Genomic DNA, 8,956 nt, shown 5'->3' on the forward strand with positions numbered 1-8,956 from the left:
TCAATTATCATGCCTCCAGATTTATTCCAGCTTAATTTCATAAACTATACGAAAACTGTCATTTATTTATTTAAAAAAAAACTAGGATATGACAAACCGGATTGGAAGCTTCTTCCAAACAACGAAGAAAAATACATGTAATTCTCAAAAATAGTAAAGGGAAAATTTAATTGTGATTTCTAGATAGCTTTAGATTTATACACAAAAGTTTGAATGAGCTTAATTGTTTAAAATGTATCAAAGAAACAGTTAAAAGAGGCCTCCAGATATCTGATTGACGACATCCCGTTACAACAAGTTGTATTTCCACATGATTACACCGATTTTTTTTTTTAAATGTTGTGAAACCGAACTTTTTTCAAAAGATAAACTTTAAAGTAAGATGACAAGAGATGAAATAAAAGGCGAAGAGTATGAAAGGAAATTAATAGTTCATAAACATTTATTGCAAAACATTAGGAGACTACTCTGACCTGTATTTCAAACAAGCTGTTTTATTACTAGCTGATGCATTCGAAAACTTCTAAGATGTTTCTCACATATAAATTAGACCCATGTTTGTACTATACAACTCTGGGTTTAGAATGAGACGCTATGTTAAAGTTTAAAATTTAGAAGTTTACAAGTATAATTATCTTCCTTATGATAAAAAAAAAGAAATAAGAGGTGGAACGACCGATGTAACACACAGATATGCGGAAGCAATTGATAAAAATATACCAAAATACGATCCAACCAAACCATGTAATTAGATGCAAACAGGCCTATATAGGTGGGCCTTATGCCAATTGTTTACATATGATGATATCGAGTTTATAGATCATTTTGAGTACTTATCAAAAGAATATGGTTACATACTCGAAGTCGATCTTAAATATCCCGAAGAATTAAACGATAAACATAATGATTTTCTATTGGCCTCAGCTAACTCAACAAAAAAACTTCTCTGAACCTTAGAAAAACAAAACGCACAAAAACATCGTTCTTTACATGGCCTTAAAGAAATACATTAATCCTGGAATAAAAACAGCCAAGATACACAGATACTTAGATTCAAGGAGAAACTTTTTTATTAAGGATTACTACATTGACCGAAACACAAAAGCGCAAAGTCAGAGAAAAAATGCCTTTGAAAAACGATTTCTTTAAGGTAATGAACAATGCCGTGTACGGAGAAATGATGGAGATTGTTAGAAACAGACAGGTTATAGAATTAGTTCCAAAACTCAGAAACGTGTTAAAAAGTAAACTTCGATTCCAGATAAATATTCAGTGAGGATTTGGTTTCAATTCATTTCCACAAAACAAAATAGTTGCTGAGAAACTAATATACAGGGTGTCACAAAATACAAAAAAAAACAACTACACGCTAAAATGGTTCGCAAAAATCAAGGTCTTGACGGATATTGTAGCAACGTTTCTCCAAAATATGTTTAACTGGTCACGTTGTTGTGCTAAAATTTCAAGTCGGAACTTTGAGTAAAAAAAATAAATAATAAGAACTGATTTTTTTCAACAGCGGAGCGGCAGCTGTCGGGGAGACACCGAACGACGGCCATGTTTCTTTGCCTTATCCAGAGATGGCGCTGCGGATTCCCTTAACCATAGAGATCGTACATACTAACTCTAGAGGAAAAGGTCCGCCATTTTCCCATGCATTCTGGCTGCCGCAAGCGGCAGATCATGCAGGCAGACCCTCGGGGTCCCAAACACGGTTACATCATCAGAGCAGTTTCGTGAACTTCAACATTCCACGTACTTACCGGTGGAAAGATATTCGCGTTCCTTACGAAGCTTTCTTTTTGCCTAGCGTGCAGATGTACGGCCTCGCGTTAACGCTAAACTAAACCATATACCCAGCTTCGCCGGTGGGGCACGGGTGGGCGCGGTTGAGGAATACGAAACTGCGCAACCACCAGATTTCCGAGATTTCGACAGAAGGGAAGTTAATGCAGCGTAATGACTTTATTGCTTTTTATAAGCGTTAGAATAGCTCAGAATTTAGTTTACAACGTTAAATTATCACTGTTTATATTGCTGAGAGTTTTCACTCTTCGCGTTTACCATGGCAACGTTGCTTTCTTTCTCTCGTGTTCTGTCGCTCTCTTTTGCGATCGTTCACTCGGGACCCCGGGTGTCGGCGCACGGGATTTGCCACTCCTCCTCACCCACCTTTACCCCCCTGCCCTTAACGTAGGGTGCCTCGATGTCAGCGCCGCCTTGCAGGGTGAGGACATCCTTTGACCCGCGCCACGCCGCCACCTCCTCGCCACGACGCCATCTTGGTTCAAACGACGGAGTATGCGGGGTATGCGTGCGGTGCGAGCGGTTGGACGTAGCTTATTTAGTGACTCTAGGTTGGACGTGCGGCGCGACTATCTTTCACCGTGGGTCGGACTGTGCGCGGAAAAGGTCTTTGTTCTTACCACTGATCTCATAGAGATCGGTGGGCCTTACTTATCTCAACAGCAGTCGTCCGAGCAGAAAAGCATGACCGACTGTTCTGTACCGCTGTGTGCCGCTTCGTCGGCAAAGGAAGTCAGATGCTTCCGCTTTCCGCAAGAAAAGGCGCGAAGAAGGAAATGGGAGTCCTGCGTCAAGCGCGATTCCTGGAAGGCAAGTCACACCTCGAGGATCTGAGAGGTAAGTTACAAAAGCACAACCACTTTATTACGATATTTGGCAGTATTCAGAAATTGTCTTAGCAGCTCCGATCGATTGCTTCATAATCGGAGTTGCTCGACTCAAAATCAGCCCTCGCTTTGTCTCACCGGTCGGATCGAGCGATCAATCGGAGTTGTGACGTAAGGAATTAATTTTCTAAAGCATCCCATCCCGAGTTTTAATGGTAGTACCAATATCGATACCCCTTTTCTGCTATTAGGGCATATTCACTAATTAGACTTCCCCGATTAATATAGGTTGAGGCGGTAGCTCTTCAGCGTGCGAGTTTCTCGCTCGTGCACAACTTTGTGATAACTTTTAGTGCTTATTTTACTATTCGAAGACCCTGAAACGATATGATAAGCGCGGAATATTGTCGCGCGCACGTAAACCAAGTTGCGGTAGTTCAGTGACTGCATGATATCTTCGCCTTTCGATCAATAGCCTTGATTCGCGACTGGACACCAAATTTTCTTTTCTTAGTTGCATTCTTTTTGTGTGTGTATGAAAATAATCGTTGATGGTGAATCTCGAGCATGATCAATATATGTTTCCGAGACGATACTCGCCAATGCACAGATTGCGACATATCTCGGTAGTCGGCGTGTAATACATTATATGGTCATGTCGCACAGCTCGACGTGCTTGACGAAACGACATGACCTTGTCCCTTTTTGATCAGTACTTCACATAGCTCCCTTCGTGAAAGGTCGAAAGAATAAATAAAATAAAACGCATTTTACGGTAACATTTTGAAAATATATTCAGGATTGTTTTGACGTGAGATATTATGCATATATTTTCTTCAATTTTTGTTTACACTCAGGTTTGTGCCTTCCAATGTGCACATAAATAACACTCTTATTTCTTGTTTATTTAAGCGCCACTTCGAAGAACACCAGTACGAGATGAACCGACAAGATGGACGGCGACTTCTCAAGTGGACAGCTGTACCTACGTTGTTTGATTTCAGATGTAAGTGTTACTATTACTATATGAGGTACTATTACTGTCTGTGCCTCACTCGTTGGCGTACAATGTTATTTTGTGTTTCAATCTGTGCTGTCTCTCCCTTTTCTGCGCAGCGCAGCCGAAGCGAAGAAAGCCCCCTGCACCGCGAGCTCATCCGGCTGATCGTGGAGGTGCCACCACTGCAGGGCCTTCGTCAATTTCTGCGGCAGGAGTCTCGGACTAAGAAGACTCTGGCACGGAGGACACTCAGGCAAACCCTATTTCAGAAGAAATGTTCACGATCGCCTGAACGATACAGTTGATATCGCGACACTGCATACAAGTGAACTGCAGAAAACTTTGCAAGACACAAAAAGGAAAAACTGCGAGTAGAAAGAAAGCCTGTCAGCTGCAAAGAAGAAGTTAAAGAGAGCTGTAAGAAAAAGAAGGCAGCTAGAAACAAAACTTTCCACCTTGAGCAGAAATTTGACATTTCTAAACAAAGACCAAGAACGTGTTTTCGAAAAACTGAACAGAGGAGGCTGTGCTTGGAGTGCTGACACCATACGGAAGGGACTACAGCTCAAGTTTGCCTGTGGCTCCACAGGGTATGACTTACTTGAGCAGGGCAACCCCCTCCCAACGAGAAGGACGCTGTGCTGGAGACTGCAACACCTGTCATTTAAGCCCGGTGTGGTAACTGAAATATGTCGTGCAATGGAAACGAAAGTCGCTGCAATGTCAGACATTGAAAAGGATTGCTTCGTTTTTCTTGATGAAATGAAAATTCGAAAAGGCGTTGTGTTGGACCGTGGCAATGACACTTTGCTTGGCAAAACGACGCTGCCCAAGAGTGATCATCGTGCAAACAATGCTCTCGTTTTTATGGTGGGAGGGATCAACTCGCTCTGGAAGCAAGTCGTAGCATACCACTACACGGGCGCATATATCAACGGAGACGAGCCGAAGAAGTTTGTTTTTGACTTAATCAAGCTTTGTGCGGACATTTCACTGCGTGTGCTCTGTGTGACGTGTGATGTGGGCAGTCCTAACCGAGCCATGTGGAGATTCCTGAACCTCTCCAGTTCCCGCAGTTCTGTGACCGTATGCAGTGTGAGCACTAGCGCGAGCACCCATAGTCACTATGCGAAAACTGGCTTTCCATAGCTTGCATACTATGGCGACAAATGACTAAAGCACTGTGCTGTCTGCAAGCCAGCGTTAGCCATTGCAATGATCACTGTTTCAGTCCGGTGCCCTGATGGTGTTGCTCGTTCTCGAGATTCTTGGCCTGTTCAAAGTTTATTTAGCGTGCAAGAGTTTCGTAAATATTTAACTATGCTTCGTTTCGCTTTAGACATTGCAACCCGATAGCGCTAATCAAGCAGCGCCAAATGCACTTTGATTATGGCCTCGAATAATTCTCGATTATTCGAGGCCATTTCGAACACAGATATCAAATCGATTACTCGATTTAATATCTCTGTCAAACACTGCCAATACTCGCAATATTTCTCATGTTCGTGATCTGTCCAGGCGGGTTAGTTTTGTATATGAACTGTGCTCAACGTTTATTTTTGTCGGTTTTCTTGTATAGTTATCACCTTTATATTGCTTCCATCTTTGCGATGACACAGTGATTAGAGTAAATTAAACCTAACTGACTGGCGCAGGGGGTGGAAACTCTAATAACTTTAATCAGGTCGGCTGGGTTTTAAGGATGCTTATCGTTGACATGTCGATTTTTGCTATCACAAAGATCTACATATTAAATGTCACTGGTGTTCATAATCAAATGAAAAAGCTTTGTTTTTCTCTTAATAAAATAAATTACAGTTTTACTACAATTTTAAAAGTTGGATGAAATGTCAATTCAGGTACCTAATATTATTCTATTCTAACATCACTTTGGTTTACCTTTGACTGCATACCTAAAGAACCATTCATGACAGTTTAGACTTTCCTTCATCAGTCAGCACGTTGTTGTTATTGTGCCTGGTGTTTCTATTTTGAAGTAAACATCTAGTTCTTTTTTTTTTGAGTGAATCAAACCTGCCATACAATTGATGTCAATAAAACGTTGCACGGAGGGCGGAAGACAAAATAGACAGCGTCTTGCAGTTAGGCTGGCCAACACAGGAAACTTCACAGATATGCAGTGGTAGGAATGCAAATGAGGTGTGTGCCTATACGCTCCAAAAGTTTTGGATGTTCCAAAAGGTGCTCCAAAATGACTGAAGCCAATCACATCACTAACATTGTCTGAAAGGGTGATGTAACATACGTGCAAAGCTACCATGTGTTATCTCTGTCTTCATCGGACACACTACATGGTGCCCCTTCCTTGCCTTCGGTGTCTTCACTTTCAATTGATGATCTCGATCTCTCGTGATCGCTTGTTCACGTTCCGCGTTCACCTTAAAGTGTAGCGCTGCCAGGCGAGTCCTACATGGTGTGCAAAGGCCAGGTATTACGACAAACCACAGCATTCCATTTGTTTGGCATGACTTTCAGTTTATCGTGCCGCTCCTCCCTCCCGTCCTTCTTTTTTCCCAACGAAAGCAACCAAAGCGTGCAATGAAAGAGACTTATAAAGATTTCTGGGATAGTCTTTTTATGATTGTATTTCAGATGCAGCCTCAGCATTGAAAAAAACTAGAAAGTAATGCTCAGTGTGCCTTGTTTTCTCATTTAAAAGTGCTCTCTAGCTTTCACGGAGGGAGATGCCTATACAAATGGCCAAATGAAAGGACTGCCCTTTGGGTAATCCCCAATTGGCTAAGCAATTTTGTTTAATCTGCAGGCTGCTGCGCGTGTTGTGACTTTGATAGCCTTATCTCTAAACCCGCAAAAACAGTTTCCGAGCTAGAGGTCGGGGGGATGAGTTCCTTGTGGGGCAAATAGAGATTTCTTTCCGAACCATCAAGAGTGAGCTGTCAAATTTGTTATTTGGTGCTTCTACAGCGGTCAGTTAGTCTGCAAGAGATTTTATGAACATTGTTACTTGCTGTAGATGAGAAATTTAGACAGTGTAGTGTGTGCACATCAAAGGCCGCTCGTCTGGGCTTAGTAGTAACACAGGGCCGCATGCCGGTAGAACGCTCCTTCAGATTGAAATGTGCCGGGATGAGTGTTGAACCCTGTAACAGCTCCAGGGTCGTCCTTGCTGTCGGGCTCCGCTGGAGCCAGGCGCCGACCAGGACATCAGGCAGAAGGAGCTCGGAAGCAGGGCCTCTTTTGACAACGGGTTTACTTTACATTTGTACAGGGTCGAAAAACAGCATCAGAAGACAGGAGTCCCGAAGAAGTCCGCTTCTTTTAACGGGACGCGCTTCCCTACATTCCCCACGTAGGGATTTCAGCTAGCTGTGTCAGCTCCTCCCCCACACACAGCGACACACCCTCGTCTCCGCCCACAGACGCCATCAACACCATGCAGATTAGCTGTCCCAAAGACGTGTCCGCTTGTCCCCCGAGGGGTCGGCGGGGTCGGCGCGGCGCGCATCCATGATTGCTGCTGCAGCGGCTTCCTCTTCCGAAGGGAAGGTAATTGGGTGCGGGGCGCCCGACGGGTGGGGTCCACCTGGGAAGGTCGGGAAAGGATGCATTGACCTCGTGGGCCACTGTGGGATTCCTGGAAGGCCGAGTGGCTGGTCTTTTTCCCACGTCGGCGGGCCTCTTGAAAGGACGCTGTCCAGCACTCTCGTCTCGCCGCCGCCGCTTGTCCTTGGGCTTTCGGGAGCCCAATGGGTTCTTGGAACGTAGAAATCCCTGGACGTTTTCCCACGTCTGCTGGCTTCTTGGAAGGTCGCTTGGACGCCTGTCGGTCTCCAAGACGGCGTTCGTTACAGCTCCTCCACGGACGGGAAGATCTCTGAAGGGGAGGAGTTTCCGCTGCTCTCCTGAAGAGATCAGCTTTGAGGTCGTCGAGAATGGCCAACACCCCAAAGAAACACAGACCGCAACACACAAATCCAGTAAGCGACGCCACGCTCTCCGCAATCACCAGGCCCGCAATCACAAAAATTAACTTGGCAAAGTACAGTACGTCCTCGTGGACAGGAAAGGTGACGTTTTTTCGCGCCACGCCATGCTTGCAAGTTTCCCAAAGCTTGGTCAGACTGGGATCGGCCATCTGCTCTTCGATGAGCACTACCCTTGTTTCGGAGACGAGCTGTTCGAAGCCTTTTGAGGTAGGGGCTAATAGCACCCCATCTGTCTGCGTCAGCTGCTCGTCGGGGGTTTCCCTGTCTAACGCGGAGCTTTTCTCGCTTTCTAACCCTTTCCTCGTCTCTTTAGGGCTACTCTGCTCTAAAACCCTTACTGGAGAGTCTTTTAGATTTCCCGGGCTAGAATCGTCATAAGCAAGCCGCGTGGACATCTCGTGAGCTTTAGCTCTTATGACTGCCTGAACGAGACCCTCCCCGAGGCTTTTGCCCTGCTCTCTTAGAATCTTCTCTGTTCGGTTAGAAAACAGGTAACGGTACTGCGGCGGCAGTTTGTCCGAAACCGCCGCCTCAGTGCGAACCTCTCCGAACGGACCAGAAACGAGGACATCCGCCACGGGAAGACACACGCTCCCTTTGTCTAACACCGACTTGATCCAACTACACTTTCCATTGTAGTTGGCTTCGGTGACATAAGTAGGGTGAACAAGGTCAATGGTGGCTCCACTGTCACGCAACACGCGGCATGCCTTCCCGTTTACCGTCATGTCGAACAGGTACAGGCTCAGGAGCTCATCATTTTCCGCGCAGTGACTAGCGCAGGCGAAAACCACCCTTGGTTTAGTGCATCTTGCGGCGATGTGCCCTGTCTCATGGCAATTGAAGCACGTTATAGGCTTCCTTGCCTCGAATGCTTTCTTCTTTTGCCTATCGTCCGCGTCACTGCCCTGGGATGCTTTCGTTTCCTCATCCCCCCGATTTTCCTCAGTATTCCTTCCCGTAGGCTCTCGCCCTTTCCATCCCTTGCCGCGTCGCTCGTCCCAGTTTGTCTTTTCGAAGGTTTTCCCCGTTCCTTCTTTGTTGTTTCTGCGCGAGCTATACTCGTCCGCGAAATCCGCGGCCTTGTAGACGGAGTCTACATCTGTTTTGTCTTGAATCCAAGTCCGCATGGGTTCACTTAGGGTCTTATAAAACTGTTCCAGCGCGACCACCTCCAGAATCCTTTCTTTGTCGTCATACGACTTGGCTACCTTCATCCATTCGATAAGATACGACCTCAGTTCGTACGCGAACTCCGCGTAGCTAGCCTCTGGCTTTTTGCTCACGCTTCGGAACTTTTGTCGGAACGCTTCCGCCGACAGGCGGTACTTTTTGAGCAAACAGCCCTTCACACA

At 45.3% G+C, this 8,956-nt stretch overlaps 1 pseudogene; it reads left to right on the forward strand.

The window, feature by feature from the left end:
• Positions 1-3,918: 3,918 nt before the first annotated feature.
• On the forward strand, positions 3,919-4,782 carry LOC115327930 (annotated as a pseudogene).
• Positions 4,783-8,956: the final 4,174 nt, after the last annotated feature.

The sequence above is a fragment of the Ixodes scapularis genome, unplaced genomic scaffold (genome assembly GCF_016920785.2).
Source record: "Ixodes scapularis isolate PalLabHiFi unplaced genomic scaffold, ASM1692078v2 ptg000312l_1___fragment_3__unscaffolded, whole genome shotgun sequence".
Taxonomy (NCBI): Eukaryota; Metazoa; Arthropoda; class Arachnida; order Ixodida; family Ixodidae; genus Ixodes; species Ixodes scapularis.